The sequence below is a fragment of the Rhipicephalus microplus genome, chromosome 3, assembly GCF_043290135.1.
Source record: "Rhipicephalus microplus isolate Deutch F79 chromosome 3, USDA_Rmic, whole genome shotgun sequence".
In the NCBI taxonomy this organism is placed as follows: domain Eukaryota; kingdom Metazoa; phylum Arthropoda; class Arachnida; order Ixodida; family Ixodidae; genus Rhipicephalus; species Rhipicephalus microplus.
The window spans coordinates 235,137,069-235,151,786 of NC_134702.1; the positions used below are offsets into that span (position 1 = coordinate 235,137,069).

Below are 14,718 nucleotides of genomic sequence, written 5' to 3' on the forward strand. Positions count from 1 at the left end.
CAACGGAATACCAATCAAGAAGGGTGTAAGGCAGGGGGACACAATCTCCCCAATGCTATTTACCGCGTGCTTACAGGAGGTTTTCAGAAGCCTAGATAGGGAACAGTTAGGGATAAGAGTTAATGGAGAGTACCTTAGTAACCTGCGCTTCGCCGATGATATTGCGTTGCTGGGTAACTCAGGGGACTAATTGCAACTCATGATTACGCAGTTAGACAAGGAGAGCAGAAAGGTGGGTCTTAAAATGAATCTGCAGAAAACGAAAATAATGTACAACAACCTCGAAAAAGAGCAGCGCCTCGAGATAGGTAATAGTGCACTTCAAGTTGTCAAAGACTATGTCTACTTAGGGCAGGTAATAACCGCGGAGCCGAACCACGAGATTGAAGTAACTAGAAGAATAAGAATGGGGTGGAGCACATTTGGCAAGCACTCTCAAATTATGACAGGTAGATTGCCACAATTCCTCAAGAGGAAGGTATATAACAGCTGTATCTTGCCGGTACTTAGCTACGGAGCAGAAACCTGGAGGATTACAAAGAGGGTCCAGCTTAAATTGAGGATGACGCAGCAAGCAATGAAAAAAAATGGTAGGTGTAACCTTAAGAGACAAGAAGAGAGCAGAGTGGATTAGGGAACAAACGGGGGTTAAGGATATCATAGATGAAATCAAGAAAAAGAAATGAACATGGGCCGGGCATGTAGCGCGTCGACAGGATACCCGCTGGTAATAAGGGTAACTAACTGGAATCCAAGAGAAGGCAAGCGGGTTAGGGGGAGACAGAAGGTTAGGTGGGCAGATGAGATAAAGAAGTTCGCTGGTATAAATTGGCAGCAGCAAGCGTAGGACCGAGTTAACTGGCGGAACATGGGAGAGGCCTTTGTCCTGCAGTGGACGTAGTCAGGCTTATGATGATGATGATGATGATGATGATGATGTTGATGATGATGGAAGTTTTTTGCGTCCACGTGAATCAAGCCTATCGACGGAGGGACCTCCTGCCTACAACCTTTTTTTTGTTCTTTCTTCCACCTTTTCTCTTTTACAACCCCTCAACACTCACCCAAAAGCGCTGTGCCATGCCCAGTAGCGGTTCTGAGGTGTGCAAGGAAGCGATAGGGAAGGTCTCCATCCACAATGCTGTGTCAGCGCTCTCCTCTTTTTCGCTTCATTGCGGTTCCTACTGTGCCGTCGGTGTTTGACGTCGATTGCCTTAAACCCGGGTAGAACCAAACAAAATGTGCTCTCTCTCGAGCCTGCCGAATATATGTTTTCCTTTACACCAGTCTTCCATTTTCCCGCCTTTCACCCGTGGCGTTATTTCTTTGGTTTATCGTTGTCCTTTATCGGTTTTCCTCCTTTGCGAAGGCTGTCTCGTTGCTAGCGAGCTGACTCTAAAGCCATGTGGCCCCACCAAGGCTACCAAGGTTTCTGTGAAAAGCGCGGCCAGAGCAGTAGGCAGCATGTATGCGGTTATTTGCAGAGATGCGAAAAAAAAACGTTGAAAAAAAGTGGCTTGTGGAAGACTGCAAGGGTATATTTGAAACAAATATATGGCAGTCAACATTTCTAATAAACATATCTTTTGGTAGCCATTCAGCAGGTTGCGAGCAATGAACTGCCACATCCTGCAAGTTATGCTTTCGTGGTTAAACTATTTGTCGGCACAATGCCCTGTATCAGATATCATGACAAAGCTTGAAAGTACGTTTTTCAAGACATCGTTTATAAGTTAAGTAAGCGTGCATCACTTCATGTTTTATATGAGCACCACCAAGCATTTCCTGCAGTAGAGTTGCAAAATAACAGAATTGCAAAATAATATCAGACAGTGCAAAATAACAGAAGTGATAAATTTTTCAAAGCTTGCTTGCCAGAATATTTCATGTACTACGCTCGGTATGCTCATTCTGGTTATATTATATTGATATTATCATTATTATTATCATAATTATTATTATTAGTTTGTAACTTGCGTGCTATTACAAGTGCACTATATCGAAGTGTAAGATTTCCGAGTCTAGCATTGAACAGCTAGCAGTGTTCCTAAACATTATTTCGATGATTTATTCCTTCTTCGCCCTTAATACAATGCTTCTGTCTTGGTGGTGATGATGATGCTGATGATGATGATGGTAGAATTTAGTGGCGCAAGGGCAACTCAGGGTAAAGAGCACTAAACACAGGGTTTTTCGTCGGTTCACTTATAGAAAAAAGATCTACTCTGGGTGGCAAGAATAAAAGAGTGGTGCATAGTGAATAATCGTAAGTTTAATGACTATAGGTGATGAATTAAAAGCGGTCTAAACCTATGGGTTTTACAAAGTCACGCAGCGTCGGCAAAGATCCTTGTCGGGACATGGAGTGCATGCTGCATAACATTTGGTAGAGAAGTCTCACCGGTTCTCTCAGGACTGAGAGAGGACTGAGATTAGTGAGAATATGTAATGAAATGCAGGAATTTAACATAAGCTAAGAACTTTAAAACTACTTTTGTGGGAAACATAGGATCGTCAAAAAAAAGTAAGGGGCGAGGCTGTATGTCGCATTTGTAAAGCTTTGGGAACTGACGCAGTCTTTGTGGTTCAAGGTACGGGCACATAATTAAAGCGTGAACGACAGATAGCACATCACCACAATTTTCACAAAGCGGTGCTGAAGAGTTGCTTAAAAGGTGCGAGTGTGATGCATGTGTATGACCGATCTTGAGTCCGCACAGTGCAACCTCTTAATATCTGTTACGTTTTTCAAGAGCATATCTACCTATTATTGGCTTTACTGTGTGCAATTTGTTTTTAATTGCTGCGTTCCATTCCTCTTGCCATTGCCTACGCATTTGGTTTCTGGTTAGCGGCGTCAGTTCCTCATACGGGACGACGACTACGTCTACTGTTGGGCAGAATACAGAGGACTTAGCAAGTCGATACGCTGCCTCATTGCCAGTTATGTTGCAGTGTCCCGGAAGCCAGCCTATCGTGATTTTGAGCTTGGATCTGTAGGCTGACATGAGGCAGTTTAGAAGGCTATTAGTCGCTGCATTTCATGGGTATTTGCGAAAGACAACGCAGTCACTGCACTGAGGGAATCTGTGTATATGATGGAGGCTTGTTCTTTCTTCTTTAAGATGTGCCTTATAGCCAGCAGTATGCAATAGCACTCAGCAGTAAATATGCTAGTATGTTCATTCATTGTGGCAGATTCAGAGTAGGCTGAGTCATATGCAGTACATGCGACGGCCGAGGACTCTGAAGCATCCGTGTACTACTCAGCACACCTGTATTTTGCCTGCAAGTACATAAAACGCTTATCGATTGCGACTGGGAGGCCGTGCTTTCTACCTCTAGGAATGACAAGTCACAATTGATAGCCTGCATTTCCCATGGTGCAACAGTGTCCTTGTTGAAGATTGGAGACGGGTATATGCAGATTTTCAAAGTACGAGGCCACTTTTGTGGGATGGTTTAGCGTAGCTGATGGTCACCTCAAAAACAGGTGGGTGTTTGATGTAGCCTGCAATTGCTCGTGAGATGGGTCGTCGACAAGGGAAAGCACCTTGGTTGCATATTTGATGCTTGAGAACAGCCGTCGTTGTTTTAATGACCACCGATCTGTCTCAACATAGAGGCTAGCTGTTGGGCTGGTTCGGAAGGCAACACTAGCCAGACGAAGCCCATAGTGATTAACTGGGTCAATCATTTTAAGTGTGGATCTCCACGGTGATTTGTATACAACCCAGCCATAATCAATACGTGAGAGCTCTACACTACTGAGAAGGTTTAGTACACGGTCACGATCTGTACCCAACGACTGATGTGAGAGAATTTTGAGGAAGTTCAAGAATTTCAAGCATTCCAATCGCAGCGGCTCGATGTGTGGGACAAAGCTGAGATTTTCATTCATTACAACACCTAAAAATTTATGATCCTTCTTAGTGGTATTGGTGTGTCCATTCATTGAAATGTTGAGGAATGGCCTTATGCGACGTAGTTTCGAAAAGAGTAGGCAAACAGTCTTGTCACAGTTAAACTTGAAACCATTTTTGTCTGCCCAGCTTGAAAGCCTATTTACTGCCAACTGAATCTGACGTTCGCAGATTGCTAGGTTGCAGGATTTGAAGCTGATCTGAATGTCAATCAGATATAAAGAGTCGGAGCTTGTTTCAGACAGTATAGTGTTTACGGAGCTCATTTTTACGATGAATAAAGTGCAACTAAGAACGCCACCTTGGGGGACACCATTTTCCTGCGGAAACTGCTATGAAAGGGCATTTCCAACACGAACCACGAACGTACGTTCAGATAGGTAGCTTTCAATTGTATTCAGCATGTTCCCTGACACTCCAAAAGATTGCCAGTCACGGAGAATGCCAAAACGCCATGTCGTGTCATAAGCATTCTCTAAGTCGAAAAATACATAAAGGCAGTGTTGTTTGTGAATGAAGGCATCCCTGAAGTAGGATTCGAATGCAACCAGTTGGTCAGTTGTCGAACGTTGTGAGTTGAATCCAGCTTGACGACCGTCAAGGAGGCCATTATATTCAAGGTAATAAATGAGGCGGCGGTTTACCATTTTTTAAAATACCTTGCACAAGCAGCTAGTCAGGGTGATAGGCCTATAACTAGCAACAAATTGGCTTCTTTTCCTTGTTTGAGGATGGGTTTGTTGACTGCCTCTTTCCAGGCCATGGGTAGGCGCCCAGAGGACCTTACGCTGTTGAACAATAACAGAATGGCATCAAGCGTGTGTTCGTGTAAGTGTTTCAGCATGCCATATGTAATCTTGTCTGGGCCTGCTGCTGAGTTACCACATGTCAGCACTGCCTTCAATTCGTCTATGGTAAACAAAGTGTTGTAGCCTCCAGGAGATGGCCTTCTATCGCGCATAGGCCTACGTTCCTCAGCAAGCTTGTGTCGTTTAAAGGAGTCTGTGTAATGCGCTGGGCTGAAAATGTACTCAAAATGTTGGTCTATTGCATCTGCCTTGTTTTCCAGCGTATCATCAGCAGTACTGACGAGAGAGCCGGATGAGTGTTGTGCCCTTGAAGTGCTCTTACCCTGTTGTGCACCCTATGCGTATGAGTGTAGGAGTTGACTGACGAGAGAAAGCACTGCTAGGTCTCCCGCTTTGATTTTCGTCGGATACGCCTACTACTCTCTTTTGCACGCTTGAAGTTCATCAAGTTGTCAGCTGTAGCGTACCTGCGTAATATCGACCAAGCTTTGTTTTGGTGCTCCCGAACGTTTTTGCTCTTTGCGTTCCACCAGGCCCATCGTTTGTTTTGCGTCTTATCAGTTGTCTGTGGGGTCGATTGCTCAGCGGCCTCAATGATATGTAGTACGACCAATGCTTCACAGTCATTATTGCCTAGCTTTTTATCAGATGAACGCGCCAGTTCTGTAAGTTCTCGGAATTTTATCCAGCCAGCATCCCGTTCTATAAAGCTGAATATATTTGTAGTCGTCTTACATGTACTTCGTGTGCGTTTTAGACAGACAGTGAAATGATCACTTCCGTAGAGGTTATGAATTACCGCCCACTCTGTGATTGCCATGAGTGAAAGAGAGCAGATAGCAGGATCTATGGCTGTGTATAAGTTGTGTGCTGCGTTAAAGAATGTTGGCTCTTTTTTGTTAAATATACAGGAGCCGGAAAACAAGAGGAAGTTATCGATTAGGGAGCCTCGAGAATCTGTTCTTCTGCATCCCCGTAGGGGGTTGTGCGCATTAAAATCTCCTACCAGGAGGAATGGAGGCGGGAGCTAGTGGACGAGAAATTCAGTCTTTACTGGACAGGTGGTTGTCTAGAGAGATATATAATGAGCAGACAGTTGTCACTCGTACAAAGATAAGGGTTCGTATTGCCACTGTCTCCAAGTCGGTAACCAGAGGGAGGATTTGAGTTTGGAGCGCTTTCTGCACCATAATAGCAAGACCACCGGATGAAGGGGCAGTGTCATGCCTGTCCTTTCGGTATACCACATATCTTTTTAGAAAGTTGGTGTGTGTTGAGTTCAGGTGGGTCTCCTACAGGCAAAGCATGTTAGGTTGGAGCTGCGCAAATATTTCTTAAATGTCATCCAGGTTCTTCAGTAGACCTCGGCAATTCCAGTATATGATACTGTCGGCAGCCATTTTTGAGAATGAAGAAATGAAGGAGGTTATTCAGACCTCGCCACATTTGTCACGCGTGGGGGTGTTTCCATTTGTCACGCCACATTTGTCACGCCTCGGGGTGTTTCTCCCCTCTGAGGCGTTCTATTGGGCTCCGCTTCAGTAGGAGGGATTCCGTGAGCATCGGAGAGGCTGAGGACGCCGGTGTCACATTCACTGCCCCCCTGTGAACACTCGGAGGCTGATGGGGGTTTCTCAAGAGGAACAGGTGCCCTCTCATTTGTCTTTGTCGTCCCCAAGGTCTCATGGAGGTTGACCTGCGGGGTTTGGATTGCCTGTGTTGTCCCTGAGGTCTGATGTAGGTTCTGAGGTGGTCTATGAGGTGATGGAAATATGGTAGATTTGCACTCTAGCTGTTTCCAGAAGAAAGTGCGGACCTCGTGAAAATACTCCAGCAGCACGTGATAATGATTTAATCAATGATTTCACATGACATGACCATGTCATAGGAGCGGAAGAAGTTACACATGGAACTTCGTGTTTCCCCACTTCTTCTACGGGTTTTCCCTCAAGTGTTAACAATTGGTAAAGGTTAGTTTCTGTGCCCCTGAATCTGAAAAAGACAGCTTTCGTTTTTTCTATTTATTCTCAGGTCATTAGTAGTAGACCAGCGCAGTACATCTGATAATACACTTTGGACTTCGACAATAATATCAAGTGAATTTTTTCTCGAAACAAAAAGACTGGTGTCAGCCGCGTACAGTAGAAATTCCGCATCGGTGTTTATGTCGACAATAGTATTTATGTATATATTTAAGAGCATTGGCCCTAGGAAGTTTCCTTGAGGCACACCGCAAGAAATGATTTCATAGAAAGAAAAACAGTTAGCAATTGAAACACACCGTTTTTTTCTAGGAAAAATATGAACAAAAAGAGAATTAGGTACACCGCGTACCCCACAGGCGTCTAACTTGCACAGTAAAGTGTGATGATCAAGGGTATTGAATGCCTTGCTATAGTCAATGAAGACACCCAGCGTAAGCTTTTTTTCTTCGACGTTTTTGATTATCGATTCTTTTTTGGGTTAACAACGCAGTCTGTGTGGATTTGCTAGGCTGAAAACCATGCTGATTTTTTAAAAGTATGTTGTGCTTGTTAGGAAAACTACTCAGGCGGCAGATAATTATTTTCTCTAATGCCTTCAAAAATACAGGAATAATTGAAAATGGTCGGTAATTATTGGCATCATTAACATCTCCATTTTTATAGATGACGGATACTTTTGTAATTTTCATGAGATTCGGGAAGTTTCCAGACTGGAGAACTAGATTAAACACGTAGGCTAAACAAGGAGCAAGGAGGTCAATTACGTGCTTAATTGTTTCGACCTGAAATCTGTCGACATCAATAGCTTTGCTGTTTTTAAAGATAAGAGTGCGCGCACTATTTCTGCTTCATCTGTGGGTGCAAAAAACATTGTGTCACAATTGTGGTAAGAAATGTGAGTATGGGCAGTACTTCCCAGTGGTTGTACTGCAATCGCAAAGTGCTCACTGAAATGCTTGACTAAAGGTACACCGGTTCGGTTATACCCGTTTACAGTTATTTCCGTTAAAGTAGTCTGAACAGCATTGCGATTTAGGCCTTATTGATCGCTTTCCAAACCTGGTTAGGCCGCCGTTGACAGATATAAGAAAACACGTGGTCATAGTAAGAGGTATTTGCCTCCTTTATTGATGCAGTTAGTTTCTTTCTTGATCATTTTGAGGTGTCCTCGCCCTACCCAAGGTTTTCTTATTTTTTGTTAAGCTTAGCGTTTATGTAAGGAAAACATGTATTTTAATGGTTCCTGAATATAGACACGAACTCACGAGAACTCTCATTTGGCTCCATCTGAACATAAACAGGAGACCAATGTTCTCTCAGAATCAGCCTAGGGAATGAATTATTATTTTTGGTTGGACATACATCTGCACTTAATATTGCCATTGCAAGTCATTTCCTGTGCAGCAGTTCTGGTAAATGCAATGAAAAAAGGACAATGGTCACTCACCCCTGCGGATATCGTGCCAGCTGCGCGTACAGCAGTATGTATGCTAACAATGAACAAGTCTGGGACTGACGTGCAAGTCATTGTCACACGTTTCGGTGTAGTAATGACACTATTATAACCCCAAGCGGACAATTTGTTAATGAACTCCCGGGAAGTCACTTTATCTTTCATGAGGTTTAAGTTAAGATCACCGCTTATTAAAAATGTCGTACTGATTAAACTAAGAATATTCTAAGATTTCCTCAAGAAATTCCAAAAATGTGCTGAGGTGACGAGACGTTGGGCGGTAAGACGCCACGTACAGATTGTTCTTATTCTTTATACAAGTCACTTCATAATCAGGTGTATTACACGTAAATCCCGGAATTATGTCACGAATTGCCACTCCGCCCCCTCGGCCCCCTTACGCGAATTGCCACTCCGCCCCCTCGGCGTACTTCGATTGCTGCAGTAGTGATTATAGTTAATGAGATTAGGCATTTCACTTTCTTCATGAAATCATGTTTCAGTCAGCATAATCACATCGAAAAGAAAGTTGAATTCACTAAAAAATGAGCTTAAATCATCTACCTTAGGGGCCCTGGAGCGCGTTGAGGTGAATAGCAGTGAACATGCACTGCGACTGCACCGGAAGTTCACAGACTGACCACAGATATCAAAAGCTACAAGGTCAAAATGAACTAAGGAGGGCACCATTTATGTTAACTATTATCATTAAAAGAGTACTATGAATTTCAACAGTTTTTGTATTGTTGCTACGAAAAAAGTTGAGGTGCCAAAAAATTACATTTGTAGTGCAGTTAATATATTTCTTAATACCGCTTCCTAAAATAATTGTTTGGTTTTGACATTTAGGTGGTGGTATTATAGTGACACATAAACAGCGTGGCATATATCTAAGTAACACGGGGATAATAACAAGCACTGAGTAGATTGCTGTATGTTATTAGTACATGTTGCATTTAAACAGTGAAAGGTGAATAATGTGAAGGTGCTCCAAGAGTCATTTTGGTTGCACACATACACAGATTTTGCAAATAAAGTGATCTGTTCTATCTCCATGTAATAAGCTCTGTAACGGGGGTTGTTTTCCGGATGCTGGCAATTTAACAAAGCTTTAGAAACCATGCATGTATGCTGCCATACAATGAAATAGCACTGCAAGAAGCATGACATCATACTTTCCATAATGCGGCGAAGCTTCAATAAGCTGCGTGAGCCAAGATGACTTTAGTATTTTGTTTGGCAAAGGCCTAGCGTACTCGCCAAGGCAAGAAAAATTTCGAAATGAAACTAAATTTTTTTATACTTGTTTGCTGATTAGATTGGTAATTTTTAATGTTAACCCTAAATGCAAAGCAAAATAAAGTGCATTGACACCATTGTTCGGAAAGCTAATAATAAGTTAACCGACTCATGAGTTAACTCACTGAAAATGATTGATCCACAAGTCTGAAAGCGACCGGTTGCGTAATGTTTTGCTGAGTTTTATTACAAGTGAGTCAGGTTGAGGAAAACATTAAAAAGTTTGAGTTCGAGTGCGCTTGGTTGAAGAAAACCATTAGTACAAAGCCCAAGAAAAAAACACATATCTAGAGTCCACCAGAACACATCCAACCAGAACACACCACACCAATGTGGTCTTTCCACCAGAACACATCCCACCAGAACACACGAGAGTGTTTCAGTGTTCCCACCAGAAAACAGCACACCAAGAGTGGCGTGTAAACGACAACACATCAGTGTGTTCTCATGTATCCACCAGATCACACTAGTACACAGCAGAGACACACTGGTGGGATTTTCAACTGGAAATTGTCGAGGTTTCTCAGCAGTCCTCTGACGTTCCACTGTAGCATTTGTGTCATTTTATTGTGTGGTGCTGTGTGTACAAAAGTGTTGCCTTAGGTTACAGGCTCTCTTGGAGGCCCTGAACTTTAGGGGGGTTTTTGGCGTTCTCCGAAGAGTGGCGCCTACCCTGCGGCACCCTAGAAGCCGGAGGAGTGGGAGTTGTGTTCATCACCTCCTGCGAGGTGGCAGATGGTGCCTGCCCAGCAGGCACCTTCGCAGTGGTTTCGGGTCTAACTGCATTTGCAGTGGCCCGGGGTCCAGCATTCATGGCAGTCTGCTAGCCCTGTTTGTCAGGTGGCGGAGCAGTACAGGCTGCTTCAACCAGCGGCGCTAATGGCGCGACAGTGTTAACACTGTGGGTGACGCGGCCACAATACGTGTGGCGCGACACCCCAGCGCATCACATTGGCAAATGAGGGAGTGGACTGGGGATCGCAAACCGTTTGCATGCCTCTTGAGAAGATATATTGAATTTAACTGTAAGCTCGAGGATTTGTTTTTCTTTGTTCCGGGATGGGCACAATCGCTAGTAGGCGGCACGTTTCCTTAGCAGTTCGCACAGTGGACTGCTGCAGTACCTTCTTCCGATATCTGTTCGTCGGAGCTACAATGCGCGAAAGTTGTGCGCCGTCTGCAGCTTTGCGATATGTGTCCAAAGCGCTAACATTTGAAACACCTGTGAGCGTTTGGTATGTAAGGCTTGACTGGAAGCCTGCAGTAGCCGGGTTCAATTGAATCGGGTATGTCGCTGGTAGCAAGGGCGAGAATTGTGTGTTTTGTTAATGTTTCTTTTTTGTCTTGTCGTATGAATATTATTCGGACCTTTACTATATTCTGGTATTGCCAGCCTTCCAATAATTAACATTCAGATGGAGGAGGTCAGCATTCGACACAACACCACGCAAGGTATTCCTAGACCTGTGCGGGCATACTGGGACTGGGACGTCTCCAAATGCTACAAGTTCTGATATGCTTCATATTGCCACGTTTCATTTCCCAAGTTTTTGTTATCATTCCAAAACACCACACGATTCTCAGCGCAAACCGCGCCTGCAGTTTTCTAGAAGGTTCCGGACTGTAGAAGATCATTTCGGTAAGATCACGCCCACTGTGCGAACGGTGCAGATTGTTCTGGAACCTACGCCACCGCCAGCGATAACGCTAGAACATTGGAGGGCAAGAGTATAAATGTCGACGCGCTTCGCCGCCTGTCAGTTGTTGATCGACGGCCGACGCTGCGTTCGCCGCTATCAGTCCGAGACTGCTATCTGTGCAAGACTTCTGCTGTAATTAGACTTTCCCTTTACCGGGCACAGGTTCGCCCAAATAAACAGTTAAATTACAACTCGAAGTTTCCTGTCTTCGGCCACGTCACGATCTCGTGACATCTGGTGGAGGTGCTGCTTCGTTCATGTACCGGACGCCCCCGTAGCGGAGAAGACACCGATGCCAACAAAGAGCAGCGAACAAGCCGCTGACAGCGAGGTCTCCCACCGCAGTACGGCCTTCTACAAGACAAAACGCGGAAGACCAAGACCATGACCTCGACTGCAGCGACAATAACAACCGGAGCGTCCCAGCCCGCGATCGTCATTCATCAACCCAGGGAACCACCAACGTTCTATGGCTCATCGTTTGAAGACCCGGAAACCTGGCTAGAAACATACGACCGCGTGGCCGCCCTCAACCACTGAGACAACGAAGAAAAGCTCCGTCGTGTGTACTTCTACCTGGAAGACACCGCAAAGACCTGGCTAGAGAATCGGGAGTCCACGCTCCGAACGTGGGATGTCTTCTGCGGCGCATTTCTGCAAACGTTCGCGAGCGTCGCTCGCAAAGAGAGGGCCGCTGCTCTACTCGAGACCCGGGTTCAGCTACCAAACGAAAAGGTTGGAATTTTCACGGAGGAGATGACCCGCCTATTCCGTCACGCTGACCCAGACATGCCTGAGGAAAAGAAAGTTCGTTTCCTCATGCGAGGGGTCAAACAGGAGCTCTTCGCAGGACTAATGAGGAATCCACCGAACACCGTCCAAGAATTTGTATCCGAGGCGACCACCATCGAAAAAACCCTGGACATGCGAACCAGACAGTATAATCGTCGCCTGTCTCCAGAATGCGCTGCTGCTCGAGCCAGTGACTCCGACGACCTGCGTGAAACGATCCGAGCGATCGTGCGGGAAGAGCTGCGCAAACTGTTGCCTTCGGCGCAGCCTCAAGTGGATTCGATCACGGACATTGTGTGAGAAGAAGTCCGGCAATCGCTTCAAATTCCCCACGCACCGCTGCCCGAGCCGGAAGCTATGAGCCACGCCGCTGCACTGCGCCACAACGCTCCTCCCCGTCCACGCCAAAACGCCGCCCCATCACACTTCCGTCGACAGACGCCACCGCCGCCACCACCCCCACCGACGTCATACCGTACGCCAGCAGCCCAGCGCAGTGCACCGAGGAAGAGTGACGTCTGGTGCACCTCTGACCATCGCCCACTCTGCTACCACTGCGGCGAGTCCGGACACACATACCGCCGTTGCCAGTACCGACAGATGGGACTGCGTGGCTTCGCCGTCAATGCACCGCGTCCACAGCCAGGAGAACGACCACGTGACATCGCCGACTACCTGACAGGAACTCGACGGACACCACGAAGCCCTTCGCGTTCGCCGTCGCCCACCGCCACACGTCACCGCACCACCGGCAGTATTCTGGCCCAACGCGGGGCCGGTCTCCTAGCCCGTATCCGGGAAACTAAGGGCAGCAACCAGTGGAGGTGCGGTTGCTGTGCGACGAACTACCCAAGATCCTCCGACGACGACGACACCGCGACGGAGCTTTCCGAACACAATGCCAACCAGGCAAAGCCCTGGCGGCGAAAGCTCACTTACCGGAGGTGGCCTGACGATGCAACATGGAAGCAGTGGAACAAGCCGACGCAGCCGTGACCCGACGCCACGCCCTAACTGTAATGCGAGACGGTGAACTAGCGACATCGACGTTCTAATCGACGGCCACAGTGTGACCGCTCTCGTAGATACTGGAGCCGACTATTCTGTCGTCAGTGGGTTGTTCGCTGCGAAGTTAAAGAAAGTTAGGACAGCTTGGAAAGGCCCTGAAATCCGCACAGCCGGAGGCCGTCTCGTAACGCCTGCAGGAATCTGCACAGCGAGAGTCACCATTAACGGCCGTATTTATCCTACAGACATCGTACTCCTACAGCGTTGCTTAAGAGATGTCATCCTTGGCATGGAATTCTTATGCCTCTATGGTGCTGTCATCAACCTAAAAACAAAGCCGATAACGTTATCCACAGAAGAAGCACTACCGCCGCGCACGCCGTCAGAACACCATGCCTTGAATGTGCTGGAAGAACAAGTCACCATTCCGCCTCACTCAAGCGTCCTTATTTCAGTCGGCGCTCCTAAATCACCTGGCTTGGAAGGCGTCGTTGAAGGCAGTCAGCATCTGTTGGTCACCCGAAATATTTGCGTCGCAAGAGGAATTGCAGAGCTGCGGGGAGGCAAAGCAACGGTTATGCTCACGAATTTCAGCAATGAGTAGAAACATGTGAACAAAGGAACAACGGTCGCATACATCGAAGAAATTGTCGAAGCCACCAGTGCTTTCGCCCTCGCCGATTCTGCGGAACCTGCTCAGACGAACCAAGCCCCTCCCATAGCTTTCGACGCCAATCCCAGACTTCCGAACGATAAGCAAGAACAGCTCAAGGCCCTGCTCCTGCAATACGTGATTGCTTTTCGTCGTCATCGAAAATTCGGCAGACCCCAATCACGAAACATCGCATCATAACCGAAGAAAAAGCCAGACCACTCCGTCTGAGTCCGTACAAGGTTTCGACGCGAGAACGTGAGGCCATGAAGAGACAAGTTGATGAAATACTGCGGGATGACATTATCCAGCCGTCCAAGAGTCCATGGGCATCCCCCGTGGTGTTAGTGAAGAAAAAAGATGGGACCCTACGTTTCTGCGTCGATTATCGCCGCCTGAACAAAATCACAAGAAAGGACGTGTATCTTCTCCCACGAATAGACGACGCACTTGATCGGCTCCATAACGCCAAGCACTTTTCGTCAATGGACCTCAAGACTTGATATTGGCAAATCGAAGTCGACGAAAGAGACCGAGAGAAGACGGCGTTTATAACACCGGACGGCCTCTTCGAGTTTAAGGTGATGTCCTTCGGCCTTTGCTCAGCGCCTGCAACTTTTCAACGCGTTATGGATACAGTACTGGCAGGATTGAAGTGGCAGACTTGCCTTGTTTACTTGGACGACGTCGTCGTGTTTTTCTCGAGTTTCGACGAGCATCTTCGGCGCCTTGAAGCTGTACTTCAAGCCATCAATACTTCGGGACTCACACTGAAGCCAGAAAAGTGCAGATTTGCGTATGAGGAGCTCTTGTTTCTGGGGCACGTTATCAGCAAGTCTGGAGTTGGTCCCGATCCACGGAAAACAGCCGCCATCGCCAACTTCCCGTCGCCTACTGACAAGAAAGCCGTGCGCCGATTTCTGGGCCTGTGTGCCTATTATAGGCGGTTCGTGAAAAACTTCGCCCGCATCGCCGATCCTCTCACTAACCTTACCAAGGCCGACGTGGAGTTTAAGTGGGAAACGCCCTAGGAACACGTTTTATAGGAGCTTAAACATCACCTCCAGACGCCTCCGTTACTTGCCCATTTCGATAAA

At 46.5% G+C, this 14,718-nt stretch overlaps 1 protein-coding gene across 2 annotated transcripts in view; it reads right to left on the reverse strand.

Moving 5' to 3' along the window:
* The window catches only part of LOC142804169 (uncharacterized), a 76,193-nt gene that overhangs the window by 16,334 nt on the left and 45,141 nt on the right, over positions 1 to 14,718 (reverse strand). The gene's annotated exons all lie outside the window — the stretch shown is intronic.